A 20,865-nucleotide genomic window follows, 5' to 3' on the forward strand; every position below is an offset into this window, starting at 1 on the left:
ATGTTTGCAGTGGAGTGAGAGGGGCGAAGTATCCGAATCAGGGTGTTAGAGCAGGAGCGAGGGAGAGGGGACCTTGAGCGCTCGTGTGAGGCGCAGAGGGTTAAATAGAGACGAACACAAATGCGAATTTAGGAGACGTGAGGTAAATAACCAGCAGGGCGATGGCTCGGTGCTCCAGGTATAGGATTCGACAGGGTGGGTTTCGGGGGTGTGGTGTAGTGTCTCGAAAACGACATTTGCATTGCAAAAGGCTGGAGGGAGGGACGAGGGGGAGGGAGCTCGCGCGTCAGACCTCGCTCACATAAAACCCCGAGACAGAGTCATTCATCCATCTCGTCCGCTCAGAGGCACACGCACCGCACCGGAGACCAACACCCGAGGCAGCCAATCCCAGCGGAGCTCAGAAACACCCGGGAGCGCCATGAGGAAACTACTGGCCCTGTGTCTGGGGGTGCTGGCGCTGGCCACCCTGCTACCCACGCAGGTGAGCGCGGGGGGGGTCGCGTGTGGGGGGCAGGGGCTTGGGTGGTATTATCTACTGCCAAAATGCTGGAACAGGGAGCAGACGCCACACACACTAACTGAACAGTGCAAGGCGAATGGCACAAGGGCGTGGTTATGGAGCGTGCAGCAGGTGCAGTGCCACCGGGGCCAAGTGGCGCGAGGAGTCCACTACACCTCAATCAACTACCAAACCAGGGTCGCGCGTGCCTGTAACACCGAGAAAACACGGCACAGAAATATTTAACTAATCACAGAAATCAAATTCAGCAAAAGGATGACCACGGTGACACCAGGGGTCCGGTTATTTATTTTTACATGCACGTATGGAGCGCTGAAATAATAGCCCATCTCCCCTTTTTGACGGAGAGAATCTTTGTATTTCAATTTTGTTTTAGAACATTTGTAAAATGCGTAAGCCCGGCATTTTAACTCTCGCCTTTAAAAATTGTCTACTTTATATAACTTCTTCATCCCTGAAATATCTGCCACTCCGGTGCAAGTCGAAATCCCCTTTTTTCTGCCTCACCCCCGCCCCTGCTTCGGCAGTTCCCACATGTTGGCGTGCGCTTGATAGCGGTAACCTGATATATGGCCCCTCCGAGTACGGTGTCAGGTGAGCATCTGGTCGCGGTGCTTCGAATTAAACAATGAGGTACATTGTTGTGGCCTCTCCGTGACTTATGTTCTAATGCAGCCCTGGCAAATGTAGCGCAGGTTCTTTTTAGAAGAGATTTGAAAGTTTACTTGTGTGGAAGAAAGTGTTTGTCACGTGTCTATGTTCCTTTATTGCCCCCCCCCCCCCCCCCCCACCCCCAACATATTTGTTTACCATAACCTTTTCCTCCTCTGTTGTATTTCTCTCACTGGAAGGCATCCGCTTTGATGCTTTCGTACTGTCGTACTGTATCGTAGATTCATTTGTATAGCGTTCATTCGTAGTGCCGGGCATCTAAGCGCATTATCTGACGCTACACTGTGGATGGAGGCGTTCTTGGATGAAAGGTTGTTGATCCCGGTAATTAACGCCCTCTTCTCTCCCCAAATGTACTCTTCTGAGGATCTCGCTCCCCCGTCGAACCATCGCCCCCCCCACCACCACCCGCGCCGTCCCACCACCTTCCATTATTTTGTATACCCTTCCCACCTGCCTCCGATGTCTCACTCGCCGAATCGCTTTTTATGAAATAGTTCAGTTTACTTTCTTGACCCACTCCCTCCCCGAAAGACGCAGTTGCGTTGTAGCTCTGTCGCCCTTACTTCTTTCTCCTCTTGTTCATCAACTCCCCACACCCCGGACTTTACTGCCCCGCCCGCTCAACATTCTTGTGTCCGCCTCATCACATCTTCGCTAAAAGCCGTAATCTTTTCACTGTGAGGAAAAGCTAATATCATATCTTGAGGCATTGATTTATTTTCACTTCAGAGACGTCTGCGGATCGTTCATTCACCGCACGGGGCGGGCACACTCCAGGCAGCCGCTGTATTTGTACAATTTCTCGCCTCACCGTCGAGAACAACAGCGAACTGAACAAAAGCTTTGACATATCTGTAAAGCATCGCCGCCTCAGTCAGCAGGCGCCTACGTCAGAGTCGCGTGACGTCATAACATATTAGACTGATGGTGATTAACCAAACAGTTTGGAAACGATTGGCATACCGAATACATTCCCCTAAAAATGCCTACCGATGCTCAGAATTTTAACAAGCAGTTCTATCTGCTGCTCGTTTAAAGGGCGGTTAAAACCACAGGTTCATTTTTAAAATGAATACATGGTGCCTTGTTTTTTTTTATTCCACCCGGGCCTCTTTCTGCCATCGCCCGACAGTTCCTGTCTCTATTTCACCCGTGCCGGTTCCTCTCAACCACGAGTTTAATCGTTGCAGCGTTCCTGCCTTTCTCTCCATCCTACCTACCCCTTCTGACGTGCTCCCTCCTGCAGCGGGTCAAAGTCCGATGATGAAAAGTAATTCTGGTTCCCAACAACCTGTAAGCAACTACCTGCACAAATTAAGCACTGCCCGGGTGACCAAACTACTGAAAGCGGCGGCGCCAGTGCTTTCAATGGGCAGATACCGTCCGGAACTTCTTTACTTTGAAAGGGAGAGTACCTACACTTCTAAAAACTGCTCCACTACTTTTAACGGGAGAGTACTGGCACTTCTCACGGGCAAACAGGTACCCACTCTTAAGTTGAGAGTACATGCACCTCTATATTTCCATTTAAAGTCGTATACTACCATTTGACACATCCTGCAAATAGTATGGCATCATAGCGCCTAGAAGAGACGGTGTCAGCGGGAGCTGTAGGCAGAAGTTTACAAACGCTCTTTGGGGTGATGGGTAAAGTTCATAGCACTGAGAATTTGCTCATCATTTCAGAAACCATGCCAGCGCGTGCCAGTCCCTAACATGGCACTTACTGACATGTATGGTTGGATCAGGGCTAGGCTCGTACTGGAAGCAAACGCAGCCCCGGAAAGTGCTGTAACACCAGCCTCTCAAAGCTCCAAGCGCGCACGCTGCCCCGGTGTGATCCCCTGCACCGAGATTCGAAAGCGACCTCTTCAGTCAGGCCAATTAAAACATGATGAGAGATGCTGCAGTTTTCAAACTTCTGGTTCTGGGTCTACCTCAGTACCGAATAGCGTGATCCTGAAGGAGTTAAACTGACCCGGGTTGTAGTGCCCTGCGGCACCGAAGCAGGTTTCCAAGAGCTGGCAGAACACAGTGAAAAGCAGAGAGCAGCGACTGGTGCCGTCATAGCCGGATCTGCCAACGGGTACCCGGACATGCCAAGCAGAGAGGGTAGTGTTTGGTGGATCTGTGGGCATGGGGCGGGGGTGAGCCTCCACCATAAACTCCCCAGAGTCCCGAGACTCTGTTGGCTCGACAGTTTCAACCGTATCCAGGGATTAAAATCAATACCTCCCGCAGAGGCGCCAGGTTAATGAACGCTGGGATCAGAAAAGCTATTTTAGTTTCCTAAGGGGGGGTTGGTGAGATTTGTAGAGCTAGAGGGGTGGGAGAGAAAGGGTGCCACGGGTCCGAGTGCAGGCAGCAACACAGGCCTCCCTTTCGGTTGATTGGATAGTCACATACAGCCTTATCTGGGTTCAGTGGGCCTTTAACACCCCTGGGTCCCTGGTGCCACTGCACCTGCTGCACTACTGACAGCTACGCCCATGGAGAAGGAGGATTCTAAAGCAAAGGGGAGCTTTTAAGCATTACAGAAGTGAAGAGACCGGTAGAAGGCGAGGAGAGAGCTGCACGTCACTCGCCCCCAGAGCTTTCTGAACATATGTTAGGAGTCTCTTTACGTGAAAGCTTCGAGGTCTCCCCTCATCCGCGGACCGTATTTATTTATGCGTTTTCATATAGCGCAGACATTACCCAGAGGTGTCGGAGCGCTTTAAAATAGAATGAAAGAAAGTTATAGCTTTCGAGGGTGTTATACCTTGCTACCACGCCCAGTTCGGTTTGAGGTACTTATTGGTTTTGTCAGGAGGTCGCAGCCGTCGCTGTCAAGGGTTGAGGCTGTCTAATACCAACTCCGTTTAGTTTTGATTTTCACCTCGTCTGTTTTTTCCTACCAACCAATACTTCCTGCCTCATTATCTCCCCCTCGCATGTTCCTTTTCATCCATATTTTCGTTCTATGTCAACTTTTTCCTATTTTTGTCTCCCTCCTTCTCTCTACATTTTTTATCGGTCTCTCGTCTGCTCTGGGTTGAAGTCTGATCATCAGTAACAAATCTGGGCCTCATAAATATATGTCCATAGCCACCACCTGCAAGCACCGCCACAAATTACGCTCTGATTATATAATTCTGGGCCGTTAATTCTCAGTTGAAAAGGTAGCTACTGGGTCGCCTGAATAGATATTGCATTCATTCGGGTGAGGTAGGTTCAGGGAGCAGGCTTGAATGGAGGAAAGGCGCTATTTGAAGGAAGGAGCTGCCCTCGAACATTCCAGAAAATACGGGGTCATGGCGAGGGCACTTTGTTATACAGTGGGCTGCTGCTTGGGGAAGAGCGGAGGCACGAGCGACAGGGGCTTGGCTCATTCACTTTCTTTTCACAGTTCTCAAAGGATCGGGTAAACAAGAGAGAACTGTTGTTATATAAAGTATATTCTGGGTGAAAAAAAGGCTAGACTAAAATGGCCAATGGCCCTTGCAAAAACAACAATTGATGGACAGAATGCTGTACAATGTCAGACATTCACCCCAGGACAGAGATCTGGCCTAAATCCAACCCTATTTTGCTTACTATTTCAGACCCAGCTGTATGCAAATCAGCCTTGACCCTATGCCTGATGGGAACAGTCCAGCCTGAACTGCCAGGCCAGGTCCTACCTGGACTGGAAACTAGCATCATGGGACCGGTTTCAGGGCATCACCTCTCCTCAGCCAGGCTAGCTTGACTCCAGTGGCATGGAGTGCACGGGACCCATGTCTGGGCATGCCCATCCCACACAGGGTGACAAATGCAAAAACAACAATTGATGGAATGAATGCTGCAAAATGTCAAACATCCACCCCAGTACAGAGATATGGGCCTAAATCCATCGTTTTTTTGCTCCCTATGCCTTTCCAGTTAAGATGATGGATTCAACCCAGATCTGTGACTGGGGGTGACTGTTTGAAAAGTTTCAGCGCTCCGGCCATCATCTTGTGTTTGCTTTGTTCCCACTAAGTTGGCAGGGTATGCCCAAACGTGGGCCCCTTGCTCACTTTGCCACTCCATTCAAGCTAGCCTGGCTGATGAAGGGTCTTACCCCGAAACCGGTCCCAGGAAGCTTGTTTCCGGTCCAGGGAAGAACTGGCCTGGCAGTTCGGGCTGGACTGTTCCCATTAGGCACAGGGTCAAGACTGATTTGCATATAGTGGGTCTGAACTGAGGTGGCAAAGTAAGCTAAAGAACAATGATGGATTCATCCCAGATCTGTGACTGGGGGTGAGTGTCTGAAAAGTTTCAGCACTCCGGCCATCATCTCCTGGAGCTTCCTTTCAAAACAACAGCATACAAACATCAAATGCTCAAACGCCCTATATGTGTTTGACTAGGGCTCCCACCCCCTCAGTGATCATCTGTTCTGACGCTTTCCATGCACATCTGTGAGGTGGCTAGTCTGGCTATTTTGTAGAGGGTCCACATTATTATGCATTATTGCATTGGATTGAGTCTGTACCTCTGGTGTCTCCTATGACTCCAGGGGTTCTTCTTGCGACTTCCCAGATCTGAAGCTCCATGCTGCCACAAACCATTGGCATAACTTAATTTGTGGGCCCCCTCCAAAGTACATGAAGGGTCCCTGTCCGGACTCCCTCAGGACCTCTCAGACAAGGTTACTGTGCTGAGGGCACCCCTGGAACTCGACCCCTGCACTGCGGGGGCCTGTGTTAGGCTACGCCACAACCACTCTTTACCTCAAATGCATAGATTTCCTGTGTTCTGTCCAGGCCTTACTTTTAAACTGGTCTTCCCTGTGATGTTTTATCCGTGCCTCCTAGTTTGTTATTTTACTGTACTGCTGTTTACTTACAAAGAAAGATTAGGAACTTTGGGTCCATTTGGTATTTCATGGACATCCGAAAACCCCTGAACCCCCAAGCTCTACCTGACGTTGCTCCTGCTTTTCAGTACTATTTTCCATGTTTCTCACCTCTCTGTTTCAGAGAATCTCAAACACAGTCATTGCTTTGTCTCCACTTCTTGTAGGGGGGAAATGAGACGGCGAATAGAGATAAGAAAGAGTTAAAATTCAGGACGAGTGAGCAGAAGAGAAAGGATTTATATTTTCATTAAAAATACTTTGAAAAAAAAAAAAAAAGAAGTAAAAAAGTTGAACAGAGACGAGGGACATTTGTGAAACTAAATATTATCATATGTAGTGTGACACTTCTTTTTCAGAAAGTGATATGGGGGAGAACCCTTTTCGCCCCCCTTTCTGAAAAACATATCTTAACTTCCAGTGCATTTTGGCCAATTCTAATGGCCCAATGTGTGTCATTTAAAAGTCATATGTTGTCTCCTATTGCGTACTATTGTTTGGAAGAAAACCAACAACTCGCCCCCGCCAAACAAAAGAGATCTTTACATTCAAACCGGGCTCAGACCAACTTTACTGGACCAATGGGCTTCAAAATGCACCTTTTGCAAGCAATATTTCTATAAATGCTCCACAGATCAATTTTTAAGTGATCCTTCATTCCTATCTGGCTTATAACTAATATTAATATATAGTGTGAGTTTTAATACACATGGGCGGTCCTTTTTTAGAAGATGTAATAGAAGGAGAGCTCCAATCCTCTGAGAAATGCTCCTTAAATGTTACCAGGATTTGAACAATGTTAGTAGTCACATCTATTTTTTATCATTTCTTTTTTCATGTCTGCCACTAACATTTAAAAATAACCCCTAATATATCTAATATATGGGTATGTTTATGGCATACAATGAGCACCCATCTTGTTGCTGTGAGGAGACTGAACGTGAAGGTGTTTAAGAATCACTGACCTGTTGCTCAGTTATATCACATTTTGCTAAAATAATAGAAAACACAGGCTTTAAATTGCCCTACATTTCCACCCAGAAGGTTGAGTATTTCACAGTTTGAACTCAGTATAGGCTTTGGGACCCAGCATATCGCAAACCTCTCTTACAGAACTGGATCACTGTCTTTCTAAATTCACAGGAGACAGAATGCATGGATTTACCACTTAATTTTCCTGTTAAAGTGGACAGTGTTGAAGGTGGGCAGGAAGGGCATGGAACTCAGGCAGTCAATGGTTCTCGTGAAGGGCAGTGGAGGTAGAAAGTTCCCTCAATGTCCATCAACAAGTGAGGATTCTAAGGTGTATGCCTCAGAAACCGAGACAGGGTACAACTGAGTTCTGTGGCTGAACCAGCTAGAGACGGTTATCCGTCTAAACACATGTGAGCTCAGAGTGACATAGGAGCAGGTAACCTTATGGCAGAGGTCTTCAAACTTTTTGATGCCGAGACCCCCTTGTAAAACCTTTTTAGGCTTAAGGACCCCCTTCCGACAAAAAATTCTAGAAACTGGTACTCCTCATCATAAACAACTATCGACAACCATAAATGTGCCTGTTAGACCTCATCACATCCATCCATCCATCATTCATCCACCCACACTTCCACACATCAATCCATCCTTCATCCATCCACCCTTTCATCCTTCCATCCATACATCCATCCTTCATCCATCCATCCTTTCATCCTTCCATCCATACATCCATCCTTTACCTATCCACCCAACATCCACCCGTCCATCCATCCATCCATCCATCCACCTTTTCACACATCCATCCATCCATCATTCATCCACCCTTTCATCCATCCATCCACCCATCCATCCACCTTTTCATCCATACAGCCATCCTTCATCCACCCACCCTTTCATCCATCCATCCACCCATCCATCATTCATCCCCCACCTTTTCACACACCCATCCATGCATCCATCATTCATCCATCCATGAAACCTTTTATCCATCCATACATCCATCCTTCATCCATCCATCCACACTTTCGTCCTTCCATCCTTACATCCATCCTTCATCCATCCACCCTTTCATCCATCCATTCACCCATCACTCATCCACCCACCTTTTCACAAATCCATCCATTATTCATCCATGCAACCTTTTATCCATCCATACATACATCCATCCCTCATCCATCTACCCTCTCATCCTTCCATCCACCCTTTCATCCATCCACCCAACTTTTCACACATCCATCCATCCTTCATCCATCCATCCACCCTTTCATCTTTACATCCATCCACTCATCATTCATCCACCCACTTTTTCACACATCTATCCATCCTTTCATCCTTCCATCCATCCATCCTTCATCCTTTTTTCCTTCCATCCATACATCCATACACCCACCCTTTCATCCTTCCATCCATACATACATCCTTCATCCATCCACCCTTTCATCCATCCATCCATCCTCCATCCACCCACCTTTTCACACATCCATCCATCCTTCATCCATTCATCCACCCTTTCATCTTTACACTCATCATTCATCCACCCACCTTTTCACACATCAGTCCACCCTTTCATCCTTCCATCCGTCCATCCATACAGCCATCCACCCTTTCATCCATCCATACATCCTTCATCCGTCCACCCTTTCGTCCATCCATCCATCCACCCATCATTCATTCACCCACCTTGTCTGTGCCTCTCTCATGGGGGGTCAGTATCTCTCTGCGTCGTCTTCCTTCTTCTTCCTCTATCATGGGAGGGCATCGTTGTCTTCCTTCTTCCTCTCTCATGGGAGGGCATCTCTGCGCCTCCCTGCTTGGGGGGGGGGGGGGGGGGGGGCGACAGGCTGTATAAACATCTCACCATGCAGGCACCAGGTATGAGGGCTCGTGGGACTTGAACCAATGATTGTAATGTCCTTCTGCTGTTTACTGTGTGTTTGTAAAGCGCTCTGATACCTATGGGTTAAACTAGCGCTATATAAAACAAACGTTAAAAAGAAAAATAAACCCACATCTAAGTCTATTGAACTCAAAGGGCTACAGCCTTCTCCCCCAGAAGCCCCCCTCCACCCCCCACCCCCCCAGCTCGTGTATGTGAGCCTGGCTCAAACAGCTTGGACACACACAAAGGCACACCAGAGTACTTTGCAGGTCTTTGAAAGACCTTTACTTGTTAATGAGGCTTTGATGGTTTTCACACCTCGGTGTGAATTAGGCCGTGAGCACCCTCGATCAGCCCGACGCCAGGAACTGCAGAATCTGCGACCCCCTTCCCAGGACTCCACGACCCCCCTGGGGGTCGCGCCCCACAGATTGAAGACCGCTGCCTTATGGGGAGGGGGTGAGGGGGGGTTGTTATCAAGTTGGTCCCTTACTCTGGCTGTTTAACTTTGCCACTTCTCCCAGCATGCTAAATGAAGCTTATAGGAAGTATCTCATTTCAGTAGAAATTTTACAGAGGACTGGCAATCTGAATTCTATGGCATTGAGCCAGACCATCTGGACCAGGATGGAGAACATAGACCAGGTGGTGGCCCCACAATCTTTGCATATGGCTGGCTCCCAACATGCCTCGCAATCAGTTGATGTCTCAGTCCCAGTGATTGAAATATTCTCCTGTTCCTGATTCGTGAAAGTTCGGAGAACTTGTTCCTCTCTTGAAGGACACCATTAGTGTACCGTTTTTCCAACATCTGAGCTTTGGTTTGATCCAGAAACCCAATCAATGAGTGAAGTATAGGCATTTCAGTGCTCTTACAATGTAAATATACGTCTAAAAACATTTAAATCCATAGAAAGTCTGGTGGTGAAAGAATAGTTTCCGGGTTTGTGCTTGAACAGCAATAGGCCTGAATGGCCCTGTAGACTGCAGTTTCAATGCCTCTTGAAGTTGATGTTTTCTACAGGGCGGTGGCACAATGGATTTGGTAATCGGGGATGAGCTCTTTTTAAATCTGAATGAGGTAAACTCTTATTTTGACAATGTTTACTGGTTTGCAACCACAATAGAAGATAAGGAGGGAAAAGGTGAACACCGTACGTCCTTAAACATATGAGCCCATAGAGTTTGGGGCACACTTGATGCAGAACACAAAGCGTATTCTGAAATTTATGGCCCCAGACTTGAATACTAGATTCAGAGATTCTGGATGAGGAACCCTTACCCAAGTAATGTGGCATGCTTCCTCATAGGTTTCCTCACCACAACCTGGTTAGGTGGTACCACCAGAGTGGACCAGGGTGGTTGGCTGAGGAATGTACTATGGGTCAACCAACTGATGCAGCTCCTTGATGAATGTGTGACTACAGTAGCCATCACACTCAGTTCTTGCCCATGATGTATGCAACAATCAACTGTGGGGCTAATATGTCCTTCCAAGTGAATGTATGAACTCCCTCTTACACATGCATGGAGGTGTGATTATTGGGAAAAAGTAGAGATCCTTTATCTGTATAGCCTCGAAAAATGCCCATGACCTATGTTTAGGCTAGTGAAGGGGCAGAAACATGTCGGCAGTATATCGGATGAAAAGGTAATAGTACCTGCAACATTCCCCCCATTATTTATATTCATACCAATGGTGCCTACCAATAAAAGGAGGTTCTCGGATGTTTATCCCAAGGTACCATTATATCTGGATCCTCTGTCTATCCAGTAAATATTGCTTATCAAGAACTCCCTCACATAGTGGGGTTGAGTCCTCCCTGGTAGTAACATCTGGCCAGGGTGGAGTGAGGAAGCCTATGATGAAGCATGCCACATTACAAAGATGTGCCTTCCTCATTCAGAATCTCTGGATCTAGTATTCAAGTCTAGGGTCTTAGATTACAGAATACACTTTGTGTTCTGCATCAAGTGTGCCTGGTACTCTTTGGGTTCATAAATGTTTACTGGCTCCCGGATAACCATTGAGAGGTATTTTTCAAAGGGAGCGAGAGATGTTGGATGAAGTGCAGTAGCGGCCCATCCCTGCCAAAGTGGCGGGGCGGTCCGGAGGAGGTAGGTGGGGATAACAAAACGTACCTGAACGCCACCGCATTGCGTTCCTCCAGGCTTCATCTGGGCACAGGCTCCTAGACTGCACTGTGGCTAATCATAACGCTGCATGAAAGCAGCGTCGGGATTGACCTAAGCGCCAACAACTTGCACTCCCAGGCAGACTGGGAGCCTGTACCTGCTCTCTCCAGCCCCAGCAACGCAGCTGGGGCTGGCGAGAACATCACTGCACATGAGACGGCTGGCCAAACCCTCTTGTGTAGTGAAGGGAGTGCCCACCACTCCCCCACCTGCAGTGTCATCCTCTGGGCCTGGCCTCAAGGCTTGTCAGAGCCGTGCGGGCACGTCTAGGGCTTTAAAAGTAGCTCCTCCGCCCTATTGGAGCAGCTGCCGCTGTGTGAAATCGCAATTTTGGAGGACCCGCACACTCTTTATCAACCTCACATGCCAGCCAACTGGCATGTGGGGTTGATAGTAGGACTAATTTTTTTATCTGGATGTCTAAAATGTCCACCAGGGAAAAGAAAAGGCGTGGTGAAGCCGTTCCAGTTGTAAAGAGACTGTCAACAACAAAATGGCTGGTTGCATACCAACATGAGATGTTCACAAGTAACAAACCTCACCAGATCAGGAGTTCATAAACTAAAAGGTTTCATAAAAAGAACCCTTTCCCTTCATCAGGAAGTTGCAGTACACTTGCTGTTTCTGCTCTTTTGATCTAGGAGAGCTCTTTGGGGATTCCTGCCCATGCAGCTAGAATTCTGCACCATTGTAAATGAGTGAAGGAACTGTGCTCGCTACCCTCTTCCCACCTATTGATTAATTTACTGTGAAGCAGAGCTTGATAGAATTTTAAACAGATAAACATCTGTCAGAGCATCTGTCAGAGCAGCCTTGTAGATGCTTACCTGCTGGTCAAACAAACAGGGCTTAATTTGTAAAAGAATATATGCTGGGGCCCAAAGATTTGATTAGAAGCCCTCAGCTAAACCTGCCTATTCTTGATATCCCTTCATTCCCCTTTAATTCACTACTTGCCACTTCCTTCTTTGATTCACTCTTGCAGGTTCCTTTTCATACCCCTTTCTCCCTTTGTCACTGTTTTTCCGCTTTTCACTTCCACCTTCTATCCCAATTTTGTGTTTGTCTTTCTCTGGATCAACCTGTAGAGTGAAAATAAGTGGTGGTCCTCAAAAACTTACGATGGTGGGCCCTACCTGCCACCTCTGGCTCAAACTTGGCCCTGGATGAATATATAACCAACATGAAAATTGTTATACTTACCTGTATCTCGGAAGGGTTCAGAATCGCGACAGTAAGAATGGATGTCAGTTCTCCAACTAGTTTGCAGAGGAAAGTATTCTTCTTTACACACACACACACAGGTTTAGTTTTGCTTCAGTCTTACAATTTGGTCCTATAAAAGGCAGAGACCGTTGCCCACCCCTTCCAGTTATTTTTAACAGGACCTTCTCGAAAGCCTCAAATGAAACCACCCTAGCCGCTTGTTCAATGGTGTTCCTAAGGATAGTGATCTGGTGAACCCATGAACCGGTCTTAAAAAAAAAACACATCCAAATTATCATGGCAGGGAACAGAAGACCCCAGTGCCTAGACTGCCTAGTTAAAATAAATCCCCCTTCTGACTGCATTCTCCAGATGCATGCTTCTAGAATTTGAGGTTTCGACCATTGGCTTCTTATGCACACAGTAAATGCCAAGAGCCCCAAATAAGCACTTCATATCAGTCAGCATTCATGCAAAAGGCACTGTATCATCTTTTTTTTATACATTTTCTTCAAATATCGAACAAGCCACCTACATCGTATCAGCATACAAGAGCTCGGTATCTTTTCCCAGTTTTTTTCCTTTTCACAGAATGGAGCAGTAATAATCCATTCAATAACACAGACTAAGTTTAAGTTTAATTTATTATGCATAGTTAATTAAAACCATTGCAATACATATTACAAAAATTCAATAACACAGGGAAAAGTTTAATTGAAGAGAGAACATATCTAAACAAAGAAAAACATTAGAGACCGGATCCATACAATCATCTGACAATAAGGATTTATAAACATTCAATTTCTTCCAGGGAAGATCGTAAGTGCAGTCACAACGGGAAATAAAGCAGCACTTTCAAATGGTGCCCGTTCCCATCCTGATAAGCAAGAGAGGGATACAGCGCCTGGCTCTTGCTGAATTTTCCAAGTTTTCCTTTACAGGGTGTCTCAGTTTGATTGTTGATGTCCTTGAAGGCTCGTATGGCCTCCTTCCAGAGATCAGCCATTGGACGCCTGGTATACCACCTGATTCCTCCCTGTGCAGGGCCTGTTCCTCAGCACGTGCCTACTGCGCATGTCTTGCATCCACCAATCACATAGGCGCCCCACTATAGCTTTCCAGCATGTAGTAACCATCCTCTTTGCTAATATCAAGGCTAAGTTTATGAATCTCTTACCTACTTTTGTGAGTTTAGGTCTGGGGAAGGCTACAAGCAGACATCGCTCTGGAGTTCATGCTATCTCCTTATCTAGGGTATGACTCAACTTTCGGTTAAACCATGACCAATATATACCCATCTTGGGACAAGTCCAGACCATATGGGAGAAGTTTGTAGCCAGCATTGTACACCTCGGGCAGTTCCTGGGGTTTCTGACATATATCCCTGTTATCGTATATGGTGCGAAGTAAGATTGATGTATTTAGTTGAGCTGGAGAAACTTTAGTCTAGTTTTGCATGCCCGCTGAGAATAATCTAGTATCCTTTCCCATTCTCTTTTTCTAATTTCATTCCCCAAGTTTGCCTCCCATATTGCCTTAGCTCTGTCTAGGTTTATGCACACCATCTTACTCAATTTGCCATAGAACCAGGTCACTAGGTGGCATCCCGACACCAAACATCACCTAATAGCTGCAAAACCTCATGTCGCTGGGGCTCCTCCATACCAGCCCCCTTTCAGTAGGCCCTGTATCATCTTTGAATAGTAGACATTGTATTTTCATGCTAGTCTCATATGCTGTCTCCCTCAAATGCGCTGCCAAAACATGTATATAGCAATACAAAGCAAAGGAGCCAAACTACAGCCCTGCTCTGGAATAACTCTATGAGATGGCTACTGAACCTGTGTTGAACCTTTGAAAAGTTTGACTGGAGTAGGACCCAAAGAGCTGCAACACGCCCTAACCAACACCAATTGGACATGCACTTTCCACAAATGAGCCAGATTAACAGGGTCAAAGACCTGCTTCCAGGGCCGGTTTTAGGGCAGCGCAGCCGCACTGGTTGTTGACCTGTGGAGGGGGTGCTGTCGTCGGGGGGGGGGGGGGTTATATCCTATGATTTGAGAGATGAGGGGCACTTTTGCCCAGTGCTAGGGAGAGAGTTCGAGGAGGCGGTCATGGTGTGTGGGGGCACCAAAAATGACTGGCAGACCAGCGCTAAAGCAGGCCCTGCCTACTTTAGAACTATAAAGGCCATTATTGTCAATCCCGCTTAAGCTCTAGATACATGGCTCTGATCAAATAGAGCATAAAGCACTAGCCCACAGTCCTTGTTCCCTTTCCACTTCTGGCATGGGCTTCTGCTATCACACCCTTAACCAAGATCCATTATTTCAGGCATATCTTGCGTTGCAGGTGGGCATGGTGGCCCACCGATCAAGCTGGGTGAAAACACAGGGCATCTGCCCTGCAGGCCATTACAAATAGCTGCATTATAACCGCCTTCCTCTTGGACTTTGAAGGGTGATGCATGGCACCCTTCAAAGTACAATATGGTGTCTGGCAAAGTAAAGGGGCTCTTCTCTCTGCTTTGGATTTGAAAAGAAAAGTCAACACAAATCATATTGGGATAAGGTGCTTTGCCTGAATATGACAGTATGAGGCCAACTGTTCTTCTCTCAATGTAAAATACCAGAGAGAGAGAGAGAAATGAGCCATCCAACCAAATATTCCTCCACACTTTTCCCCATTCACAGTTGAGAATTGATCCCTTCAGTAGCTGGCATTGATGTTATGGTCTGGGTAGGTGGGGCTAAGGAGTCTCCAGCTCTAAGTACTCACCAAAAGCCTTGGTGTCCCAGGTCACCACTTCCTTATTAAGCTTGCATCAAGCTGCCTTTTGCTCCTCCTACTTCTTTAACCTTAACAGAGCCTTCTTGTACTGCGGCTTTGCATTTCTAACCCCATCACTACTTCCCTTGGAGATGTTTTGATGCTGCTGACTTAATCAATGCTACATTCCATGCAGTCAGAGTCCAACAACAAATCAATTTACCTGGCCTGTGGGTACTGGTTAGAAGATGGCATTCAGTGGCGGCTCCTCCACAATGGCAGAGGAGCGCTCCCCCACTAGATCAGAGCCAGCACCTCAAAAATAAAACAATATACTATAATCGTTTTATTTTTCATTGGCAGGCTCTGAGACAGCGTATCAGGGAGTGGTGTGCGTGGGCGCCCATGGGAGGGGGAGGAGGACTGGTTTGTGCACTTATAAGTGCATGTATGTGTTTGGCTGGCCGTCACACATGCGCACTTAGGTTTCTCCATCCGGGCTATTTTGAACAGCCGGGTTGGATAAACAGCAGAGAATCCCTGTCCTGAGTGGAGCATTAAAGCATTCCGATCAGGCCATCCCTGCATTGCTCTAGCACAGGGATTACACAGGGTGTCTGTGAAGTTGACCGAGTGCTTACTAGGACAAGGAAGAAGAACACTGTGATGCAGGAGGCGATGCAGGAGGCGCCCAGCAGCTTCAGGTACGTTTTCTTTTTTTTATTATTATTAAATTTCTCCCCCGCAATCCCCCGCCTGTGCTCCCCCTTCGCCCCCTCCACTTGCCTCGCCACTTTTGGTTTGTGCCGGCTGCCACTGATGGCATTTACTATTGGGCAAATAGCACAAACCTCATAAGAAACTAGAATTTCATTTGGTGAGGGCATTGTTGACACCTTTAGGAAAATCCTATTTCAGGGGACAGGAGAGACCTATATTTTTAAGAACAAAAGAGCTGTCTATCCCAATTGAGCCGTAAGTCAGCTCCCCTCAAAGTGAGACAAAGAGGGTTGCGATCGGATTCCAGAAGGGATTTTACTCTCATGTCATCTTCCACTGCCTAACTTGTTGATGTCACCAATAAATTGTGGCTCAAAACAAATCCTGACACCAACATACCGCTTGCTTGGGGATCAGGCTGAGACTGGGCATCGAGTACCCTTTAAAAAAATGTTTCTATCAAACTTTTTGGGTAAACAGTAGTGAACCAATAAAGACGAGATGATATATAACATGGCATCAGTCAATTTCCATTTTCTTGAGTACTCTTAAACCATGGGCCCAGATTGAATTCTATAGGCTGCCACCCCTTTCTGTTTTTTGCCCATGTAACTACAGGGATCAGAGTGGCACCTTTCTCATTCCAATTGTCATTATCACTGGCATCTCCAAAAAGGATATTAAGACAGCTATGGGACAAATCCTAGCTAATGCTCGCATAATACGCTTGTGGGGAGCAGGAGGGGGGAGACCAGCTGAATGATAAGATTTGAAAAGCTGACAAAAACTATGAGCATTTACCTCATGTAATTGCCAAGCTTGAAGGGCAATGTATTATTAGATCATAATGAGCATCTTTAGGAGAGTTGAGCAGCAGAAAATAGCACAAGAGGCACTGTTTGATTGGCTGTTGGCGCATGATTACATCACGGATATCAATTTTGTGTCTGGCAAACCTTTATTGTCAGTTAGCTTGGTCTTCTATAGTAAACTGATTTGCTATCAGCGCGTGAAAATTTACTTGCACATTCTAATATAGAATTCTAGATCACTGCTGAAGGTGGAATCTCTGAAATGTAGGGCTTATGGGCCGAGAGTCAATTTAACAACCAATCTAGCCCAAGGAACCAGGGCTGAAGTACTATTAAGAATTCCACCGACAGAGAAGGGAATTTCCTAGGTAGAAGAGGTAGACACAGAAATAGGAACACTGGAATGTTGTAACAGAAGGCATAAACCAGCCATTATTCAGTTTATTCAGCACTTCTGTTTTCAAAGGCCTTCCAACTTTCCAAAGTTTTAATAAACATTTTTCAGAACAGTTCAATGGGCCATCATTGTTTTAAATGTCATGCGATAGCAGTGGGGGTCAATAGGCATTTGATGTGTCTTCGACTACCTCTTATAATTGAGGTGAAATTACTTCACACCTTCATTTGAACATTATTCGAATCAAAGTTTCAGACTGTGCTTATGCAAAAGTGTCAAAATATCCTATAATTCAAATACCTAGAATAGGGTTTCTGTCTCATCTCACCTTGTCAGGCCTACCTTTCCATGTCTTGTCTTGGCAATTTTTATAATCCATTGTCCTCATCTGTGAAAACTAATTTGTTTGTCAAATGAATGACCAGGGTTGCAAACAGGATTCATTACTACGTGAGGCAAAGAGGCAAATATTACTTATAAAGGCTTTAAAACTGCTGTGGGAATGTTATATTTTATAATGTATATTGTATCGTAAGCTTGGAATGTTCTTTACACCACCAATTTTTATTTCTTGTGTTAGAATAACCAGTACAAAGGTACACTGTCACTTAACTTTGAATTTACAATGTTCTAAATTACTTATGTTGAACTGTGACAGGAGATGACTGCTTTGTTGTATTCCAGTTGTGTCCTGTAGAGAGTGCATCTAATTTCATTTTTAACTGATGAACTTTATTTCAAGAATTCTACCCATAAAAAATCAACATGCATCTTGAAAAGTACAATTTGTGAATGTTATGTGTTGCTTCCATTCAAAGACCATTCTTCTGATAATATTTATCGAGATGTGGTATTTAAGGAGGTTGCCCTTAAGGCTTCATTTGAAAACATAGGCTACACAATTTGGAACTTATTTAGGTATCTCACAAAAACAAATTCAATATGTTTTTTAAATCCTGAATTTAACTAATTTCCCTTTCCACATACAGCAGAAGGGGGTTAATTTAATTTATTACTTTTTAACCACTTCTATTTTCAGACATAATTTCTTGATAGCGGGATGAGGTACAGTTCAGAACTTTTGTAGATGGACTTTCCTGTCATGTTGTTTTTGTTGTCTTTGTTCTCGTGTCTATGGGTCTCTTTACAAGTGGCCTGGGTAATGTGAGGTGGTTACCAATGCTGGTATCTCCAGGGGTGGGGAAATCTATCTCTTTTCGAATTGAGCCCATGAGGCACTTCCTAGTTGCCCTATCGGTTTTAAGTCGCCACCAATAATGAGGGCATATTTTTCCAAAGGTTTTCACTTACTTAAACATATGTTTAGAAGTAAACAACCATAATTTTCTCTTTAAGCATCATAGGTATGCCTTTTGGTAACTTTATTCATGATCATTTTGTTTAAGTCCATATTTTTATTTGCCTAATTTGTTTTGTGTTTCAGGTTACCTGCCAGAATACTACTATGTCACCTACTGCTGCAAGCTCACCAGGTGGCACTGTGGCTAACATGTCATCTGTAACACCGATGCACAATGCGACTACTACTAAAGGGCACGGAAATCTACTTCATGCATCAAGTGGCCTCTTTGTAATTGTCATCTCAACCTCTCTCCTGTACGTCTGCTAAGGGGCCTTGGACAGCATGCTACAACAGCCTCCTCCTCCCTGGTCCTCAAAAGTTGAATAGACCTTCCCCAACCAACATGGAAGCGCACTGACCATCGCTGCTCCAAACTACCTTAATCCCACCCAATGGCAACAATAGCTCCAATATGGTTCCAGGAGACCACATCCTGTTCTTAAAATGGCTGATATGACCGGGTATTCACCTGCTACAGCTGGGTAGAGGAAGTGGGCTCCCATTTAGACTTGAACTGAATTGGACAAATTGGCGGATGGTAAAGGACTCTGAACCCCCAAATCAAAGATGATACAGATACCAAGAAATTAAAGACTGGAGGCAAAAGATACTACTGCGATGAAAACCAGAGGAGCAATTACTTATGAATGAAAAATTGCAGACTACACACTCTCTGCTGTAACCGTAATTTAAATCTCAATGAACATTGCACAAAACCACTAGTGAAAATAAACAGTGATTGCATATAGAGTATATTTATCGTGTATACTGTCATACAATAATTTATTGATACTTAACAGCTGTTCAAACATACCCAACATCCACAACAAACTGCACAAAGCAAAGCGCCTTTCCCTCTTTGTGTGCACTTTTGTGGGCGTTCCCATAAAAATGCACAGTGAGCCACCACCTGCCCTTTTTTAGGGCAATTTATAATAGTTCTGGCAGTTGAGTTAATGATGCAAAGTTCTTATTTGTTCTTGCAGTCTGTGACAGCATTAATTTCATGCGAGATTGTACCTTTCCTTCTGGCCGTAGAACTTATTGTTTTTAAAGAACTGTGCGTGAAACCGTATGTGCCAGGAAACTCTGAGGTCTTGCAATAAACAGGTGCATTTTGCAAACCTGGTTCACTCCGAGTAAAGGAAAAGCCAAGAAGCAAAAACATATTTTCAGCTTAGTCCCTAAAATGTTCTACTTTGTAAAATCCCTAGGTACAAAACTTGTGAAATATCCTGAGTAATTTTGATTTGTGCTCATTACTTGTCCACAAAATATTGCTTTGTTTTGCGATTCTCAATTGCTATACCTCTTGAAATATGCGATGAAGAGAGACAGAACATTAAAAGCCAAAAAGTTTACGCTCATGAAATGATCACTTTTATGTGAAATCAGGAGTTTTGATTGCACCATTACACCCTTGAAGCTTTTTTTACTACTTCTGTAAATACTTTTTTTAATTTGTGTCTTTGAATCAAAATACTTACAATTGCATATGTTGTCTAAATATATTATTTTTCAAGAGCTTCATTTAGGGAAACTGTAGTTACCCAAAAGAGAATTGTCTCCGCATGTTAAATTAATATTCCTCATTTGCAGTACAATTTAAAATCTTTAGAGGTGGTTTAACATTTTTTGATTGTATTCAGCCAGTTATTATTTTTTCAGTTCCCCAACACCCACTAAAAACATTCAATAAAACATTGCGTTGCTCACTAGGCAACTATTTTTGTTTGTTACAGTAGATGCTTCTTTATGCCCTACATTTTGTACACAGTATACTGTTCATTGATTGTACTTTGTGTTTTTGTAATTAATACTTTGAATCCAGTGGTCAATATAATTCTACTGTTAAGGTTCTGTTGGATAAAATTGTAAATAAATATATAAATAAATTAAAATTTGTTTCATTACATATCAGCGAGACATGATTCAACCAAGAACATTTGTTTTGAAGTCACCTCTTCTAAGTTTAACAGAACCATATGCTAGGGTAATACTCCTTTGTCTGTGTCTTACTTTATGTGAGTTCAATGAATATGCTTGTTTTTTTCATTATATTCTTGCTACTGATGTACTATTATTCCATTCACAAAAACTGCTCGCAATTTGAACACTGACGTTTTGCAAATTGAATATTGTTTTGCAAACCAACCTGTGTACTAATAGGTCATTCACAAAATACTGAATTGCAGGGGATCAAAGAATGGCCCTCCTAAGTATAATTCACTAGGCAGGTTCAATTTGCAACTCCATATGATGGCTTAAAAAGATCCTGTGGATATTTCCTTTCTCTGCTCAAAGAACAGTTATCCAAGCCATGATGCTATCAAGGTCAGATAATGGCGTGGGCGTGGCCTAGAACATGGCCGGGTAGGACGTGTTCCTGCAGAGCCCCTGTCCGGAGCTGAAATCAGGTAATTAATCCTGCCAGAAAATAAATGAGAAGCTGGAGGCCCTCACCGGTGAAGGACTCTGGAGTGGCC

General features: G+C 44.9%; 1 long non-coding RNA gene across 1 annotated transcript; it reads left to right on the forward strand.

The window, feature by feature from the left end:
- The first annotated feature begins 301 nt into the window (after positions 1–301).
- LOC147707882 (uncharacterized) lies at positions 302–20,280 on the forward strand. Its single transcript, XR_015296625.1, has 2 exons — positions 302–484; positions 18,461–20,280. It is a non-coding gene; the product is annotated as an uncharacterized LOC147707882 (long non-coding RNA).
- The last annotated feature ends 585 nt before the right edge of the window (positions 20,281–20,865 follow it).

This window comes from Lissotriton vulgaris, chromosome 6 (assembly GCF_964263255.1).
Source record: "Lissotriton vulgaris chromosome 6, aLisVul1.2, whole genome shotgun sequence".
NCBI classification, from domain to species: Eukaryota; Metazoa; Chordata; class Amphibia; order Caudata; family Salamandridae; genus Lissotriton; species Lissotriton vulgaris.